Source organism: Opisthorchis viverrini (genome assembly GCF_000715545.1).
Source record: "Opisthorchis viverrini unplaced genomic scaffold opera_v5_89, whole genome shotgun sequence".
NCBI lineage: Eukaryota > Metazoa > Platyhelminthes > Trematoda > Opisthorchiida > Opisthorchiidae > Opisthorchis > Opisthorchis viverrini.
Genome location: NW_008751744.1, coordinates 73,247 through 80,302, shown reverse-complemented (window position 1 = coordinate 80,302; position 7,056 = coordinate 73,247).

Genomic DNA, 7,056 nt, shown 5'->3' with positions numbered 1-7,056 from the left:
TGAGTTCACCCCAACTGTCCTCAGAATGAAGAGGTCAGAATGCGTGTTTGACCACGCTAATTACACAGAGGAAAGCGCACCCTTTCATCAAGTGAGCATTACTTATACAAGGCGCATACGGCGGTCTATTAAGTAAGGCATAGTTATTGATATAAACAACGTTTTTCGTGAACTCATTCCCGTGTTTACCTTGTACGTCTCCCCTTTGACGGGTATGTAATCACTGATGGCTAACAAAATACCTCTGCGCATAAAATCAGGTTTAATAATTCGTTAATTTTAAAGTAGCTTCTTTCGTCTATTCTTCACCTGTAATTTAATTACATGCAATATTTAGGCGGCACAAAATCATTGAAGTAAACCGTCAAATCCAGGGACGGTTGGGCTAGTTTTGAGGCTATTAGTAAGCTCCATGTATGGTGTACGTTTTTAATGTTTATAACAACCATAACGTGCGATCCGAAGCGTCCTTGCAGTGCTCATACAATTTGTGCGATATCCAGCGAGCAAAGTTTCGTCGCCCAAACGTTTTATTACTCACAAGATGGCATGAAGACAAAAAATAAAGAAATAATTTCCACAAAATTTTTAACGCTACAAAATGACGTCAGTGCAAATGTCAAAAATATTGAAAATTCAAAAGTGGAGTGGTGGGTCACCTAACACAAATAAACGTACATTTTTGTATGGTAGTCTAATTTTTAAAGCGACATTTTTATGGCATTTAACTTCGCATAAGACCGCACCGAGAATTCGGTTTTCTGAATTACAAAGCTTTTGAGCAAGATGGTAGTTTATTTCATGTAGTTGGAAAGCGTTTATCCAACATGGAAATCTCGTCAGCCTGATGTCCTTGGAAATTTTCTAATCCATGTTTTTTTGCATTTGTCAAAAAATGTGGATCGCTTTTTTAAACAAACAAACACCCAAGTTCTAATAACAATAGCCGAAAATTGGCTATCACCATTCGAGAAGTCTATACAAAAGCCTTTACTGAGGGACTCTTTTTAGTGATCAACCCTGGGGTTGCACGTTTTTCAGAAAAACGCGCGGCCGAAAATTCGATGAAACTTTTCGGCTGAATAACTGAAAAGGAATTAATATTGATTGCATCATCTAGGCTTTGCTTTAGCTTTTACAGCAACACATCTTTCACCTCAATAATACCCGTTATATTTGTAGAATCCGGTGCCCCGGACAGCACAACAGGTGAGAACACCAACTACCTGCCTAGTTTTGCTACACCGCCTACGTGGAAGCCTCCTAAAAAGTAGCCCATATAACTTTTTATTAGTTTATGTATTGGCGAGATCTATCATAAAAGCCCCTAAGCTCTGTGCACCCGAGGAGGGTAGTGAATTTTACCGGGCCACAACACCCACGTTTACTAAAGTGATTTGGTTCAGTCACTGGACTGGTATTATGAATATCTGAAATGGAAACAATAAGAACAAACGGTCAGTAGATCCGTACAACCATGCGCATATGCTTGTTGATACGCAGATATTTTGCGGTGTATTTCTGTCTACCGGGGTAAAAGCTGCAGTGGTTTTGCGTGCAAGAACGCATTACTAAAATCAGTTGTCAACAGACAAAATTATGGATCGGTGGTGGGGTATGATGACCGCAGTCTGGCTGAATCGGAGCCCGATTTGCATGCATTAATTTCGAATTGATCTGTACCTAAAATATGTAGGTTACGTTCGTTCGGGCTGGTCCAACAATTAAAACCAATGAAAAAATTTAGACGACCCGCGCGGTATGTTTTGTCTCTCTGCTTTCCCGTTGAAACATGCTGTCAACAGTTTTGCGTGGACTCAAACTGATCAACAATCAATGAGCACTTCCCTGCTCCAAGTGTATTGACGTATTGTTGTCCAAAGTTTTGCAGAACGTTTGCCTTGTTTGAATGTACCTATATCCCTAAAATCAACACTTCAGACCTTCTAGTAGTTTAGCATTCTCGGAAAATAAATAATATACCTTGAAGGCAAAACAATTTCTCAGTTTACAGGTATCTTTCTTCGAGGATTTACCGCGCAAGGTTAAGGTGTACATTATTTTGGGACACATGAACAGTTTTAAGAACATACATGTGATGCTCAAGTGGACTACTTTATTTATTGGCTTTTCTTAGCTAAAAGACCACATTTAAACTCGCAACAAACCTGGTGGTCTCCAAATCTGCAAGCTGTGATATGTTTTCCATTGTAACTGTGCTATTGCACTCAAGGCATATTGTATCATATAAGCGCTCAAGATCAACTTCAAGAAATGAAACCAAGCCTCAAGCATCAGATATTACTTCTTCTGCACTGGAACCCCAAAATTGAATGTGGTATTGCACGTTTCATCCATAGAAAGTGGGCTATAATTGCGTTATGGCTATATCGGGTATACTTTCGGGGAAGCACAGCGGATCAAAGTGACATACTTCTGAATTGACAGTCGCTAAACAGAAAAGAGACACTGAAACGATGGTTGCACTGTAGGAGTTCTAAGTGGGACATAATGTTGTTGGAAACGCAGGGGCTGCGCCTACCTAATGAGCCCCGAGAAGAACGAAGCCGGTCATTGGCTGTCGAAGAAGTTTCAGCAACCTTATGAGTAGTGCATTACGAATATACATGTATCGCGATATCTCGAATATCATAGCAACTGAAACACAACGCGGTCTGGTGCAGCACATAAATTTGCTTGGAATCCTCACGAACGAGAGATTCAGCTGGGTTTAGGTAAGTCTCACGAAAAACCAAATTCGTTTGCAACTGAACAAAAAAGAGACGTTGGGACGATGAACATGCTATAAGAGTGTTGCAGGTTAAGCAAACCGCAGGTATCAGTGCAGCAACCTTTCTATTGAAGACTTCAGGTAACCATAATTGCGGCTTCGTAATGTTGGACTTCGCTACTGAATATTTATTCCGCTACATTTTTCCTTGTTAAATGTATAAAAAATATTACGATGCCTACAGTTGATATCCCTGGAGAATACTTTTATACTAGTGTTTTTAATTATTTCGGTTGTTTATTCATAACGTCACATTGCGTCTGATGTTTTGCAACCTAATGCTTATTCCAATGATGCAATTTTGGTTCATCGTGGCTCCACTTGAAGTTCATTGGGTGCTGTGCAAAAGTGAGAGTCGACAAACAGATGTTTGGCCGGCGAGTTCAACAGAAATGAAATATTTTTTTCCAAGAGTGAGATGGCATAAAATATTACTTTCCAGGCATGCAGTTTGCAATAACACTTCAAATATATTTGCAGGCAGCCCAAATTTTCTTATTGATATTATCACTATCATCAGCTGAAAGGAACCACATACATGTGGTGCGGTGGTTGTCGCTGCCACAGTTTCGTCCACCAGTGATTTAGGAAGGTGGGGTAACGAGTTGCGCACTGAAGGCGAGAGCCGATAAATTGGTGTGCAAATACAGGACCAATAAGTGGGAGAATTGAGAAGGGAGCTGCGCATTGAAAGGAACAGTTTGGATGCTCGAGCGCCCTTGAGGGCGCGAAGAGGCCATATCTGACTGCGTCCCAAACCAATGATTGGTCCGTCTCGGGACCCCCATCCAGGAAGACAGCAGTGATCAGTGAAGGTGCAATCAGAGGTAGTCCAAAAAGGAAGGTTTTAAATGATTCTGAAGTTATTGAAACACAGTAAGACGAAACAGAAAAAAAACAAAATGTTTTTAGGACAAGAAGTATACGGCGTCCTTTGTTCTTGTTCAGGCATAATTTCCTGATGTATAGGACATTGAAATTCCATTGTTATTACAATGCTTAATCTGTATTTAGGACATCAACAATCTTATGGTTATTATCAACCCTCGCAAGGAGCACGTAAGTGGTGGTCTTGAGCTTATTTTCCCTGACTAAAATTATTGAAGATTATGAAGTCAGTAATAACATTCCAGGAAATTTGGCTTTTTATATTGCCTGCTCTTTTTCTTATGTATTCTCTCCAACATGGCTATGAAAAATATCCTTTTATATTACTTCATGATTATGAAGAGCCTTTGGTGACATGCCAGCTGTTAGCCACTTTAAAAAAAATCTAGTATTAATAGATTGAACAAATCTCGTTCGTGGTTGTGTATTTCTGGATTCTGCGCTAATTTGTTGACTTTGTCGATCTTACCATCAATGACTACATTTAAAATATGCCCTCACGATAAAAACAAAGTGATTTTGTGACTGCGCGCTAGTGCATCTGACGATCTATTTTTCAGTACAACACAGCTGGGACACAAAAACTGCAAAATGCAGGAGGTGGACCTCGAGTTCCTGTTAGACGAAACTCGCAATCTCGGACTCATAACCTCTGGGAAAATTGTTCGAAAGCACTGCTAGGGGATGACTTGAGGTGCCTTGTTGTGTGGGCCTTAGTCAATGACAGCGTTGTATCGATATATTGAATGACCAAACGAAAATAATGGAAGGTACCAAAACAGCCTGTAGAGGTTTACGCGAAAGTTACAACAGGAATATTTGAGGTTCATTAAGGAAGACGCTGTTTTCGATGAATTTAAAGTGGATTAATGTTAGAGCGGACGAGCGCTAAAATCTTTCGGGAATGTCACTCATGATGCATTTCGTGTGTAGCTGTATTTCCTGCAGTTCAGATTTCGACGTGATGTTTTAAGTGTCGTTCCTGATTACGGTGATTGATTGCTCACTATATCCTATCGCTATGCTCCTATAGGGAAGTGTGTTGCAGCTTTGGTCACCGGTAGCCACTTATGTAGTCTGGCATACACGTAGATGATATTTTAGCTATCCAAACTTTTAGCATATCTAACTCAATTTGTAACGGAGTAGGAAAGGTCAGCTGGTCAATGCGAAAAAACGGCATGGTTATACAAATAAGGCTTCATTTTGTTTGACGGATTTTAAAGTGGGGCTTTTATTAGTTCCAATTGAAATCGCTGAAAACTTGACGCGTTTAATAAATTTGCACCCTCCATTTATGGGAACCCAATAAGAGAAAACAGTTCCCTTTTTTATTGAGTCACTTTTATGACGTAGAACGTTCTTCAGCTTCTAGCTCTTCCAAAGTCTAATTCTTTTCAAAAATCGATAAAATATTGATCTGAAGGTTGAAATGCTGGTGTTCATACAACTGACGTATTCAATGAAACGGACCGACGTTTCGGTTTGTAAGTACCGCCGTTATCAAAGAACAGGCGACAAGATGGAAACAGTATACATTTGAGTCACTCGTATATAATGAGGTTCTTTCACTAAATGTGTTGCACAAGGCAGTTGGTATGATAATCGAAATCTTGCAGTAGATTGTCATAGAGAACATTAACCAAAAGTTTGCTAACAACCAATCAAGTATCTTTGGACAGGTTTCTCTTTTCCTTAAACGCACTTGGTATGAGAAGTCTTTGAGTTTTCATTAAACTCATGTTCCGATTGAACCGAAATTGCACGATATTTGTGAAGTACACTCATATGCATACGAATTTGGCTTTGAAAGATGACTCATCCAGAACATAGCTAAATTTATCTGAACAAGACAATTAAAATTCAGAGATTCAAAGATTTCCATGAAGACCTAATTTGCTTGTAAACAATATATTCGTCAAATCTACTATAATTAAGATTCAAGTGGCACATAAGTTCGAAGGAAAATAGCACACTGGTGTTATTTGCTAAACAGAATCGGATTAAACCTGGTTTCAAGCTTCTGAAGCGTTTTCAGAAACCTTAAAATTACTAAAATTGTCCGGAACGTTCTTTTGTATTAAGCATAGACTGTAAAATGTCTGGATTATTTAGTAAAACGTGTAAATTGTTTAGGAAGTGTTTACCCGGCTTAGCTGAGTGCATTTTTTCAACCATTATTTATGCTGTATAGCCAAGAATTTTGTTTACAAGGCAAATTGTTGAAGAAAGAAGAATTTAGCGGCTTACTATTCGGTTTGATTCCAGTTCTGCACACAAAATGATGCTGTGTATTGGGCCAACAAGAATTTTCAAGGCAAATTGTTGAAGAAAGAAGAATTTAGCGGCTTACTATTCGGTTTGATTCCAGTTCTGCACACAAAATGATGCTGTGCTGTGGGCCAATAAAATGCTTAAACTCCGCCAGGGTACATGGCGCTTCACATCAAAACGTCTTTCGGTAAATTTTGATGACAGATTGAAGTAGAAACTACCTGAAAGAATGAATTAATACTGAAGTGGTTAAATTTTCTTAAACCAGAAGATTAGGCTTACGTAAGTAGTGTCTCAAACTTCGCAATAACTTTTACATCACTCTGATCTTTGTTTTATGATTAATTTTTTTCTGTTCACCTCTAGAGCAAGCAGTTGGAGCATTCCCTCAAACGCTTCCGCAACAACCACATACCCAAAGCCAAGCGGTCTATGGTGAGTCGAATTAGGAACCAAAAATGCAACCGTCTGCGTTCGAAAAAATACTCTAAAACCGAACTAAAAGTGTTACGCTCAACTTCTAAGTGCCATAAGTCCATAATTGGTAAGGGTTTTGTACTGTGTATGTTGTGTCCTGTCAAGTAGCAGCGTCAAAATGTCAGCACCTTTTCTGAAGAAACTAGGTTATTCGACTTGTTGACGATTTAACTCCAAGCCTAATTTACTTCGATGGAAATTCCTTTCGATCACTGAGCAGTTTTGCTTTGAAGTCACTAGATGCTGATAAGAAACAGTAATTTGGTCCAAAAATAAGCACGTTAATAGTTTCTACATATAATTATGATATTTTCTGTTCCTACGGTCGATTCTGATTTGTCGGCATAGTGGGAACGTCAATCACCTCGTTGCTGATGATTCCCAGACCTCCCTACCCCAAGCGCATTCAGTCGGAGAAATTCGGATTACCAGCACACCAACGGACACAATTTCTGTATTGTGGTCTTCGTTTGTACATTTCAAACTCAAAACCGTATGTTACATTTGTACTATGGTTGAGACCTGCATGTATGCTCGCATCGGGCGAAGTAAGGTAACCAGGATAATTGCCCGTTACGATTTATATGAATCCTAGAAGGTAAAAGGGCATCTTAATCGCGAAAATT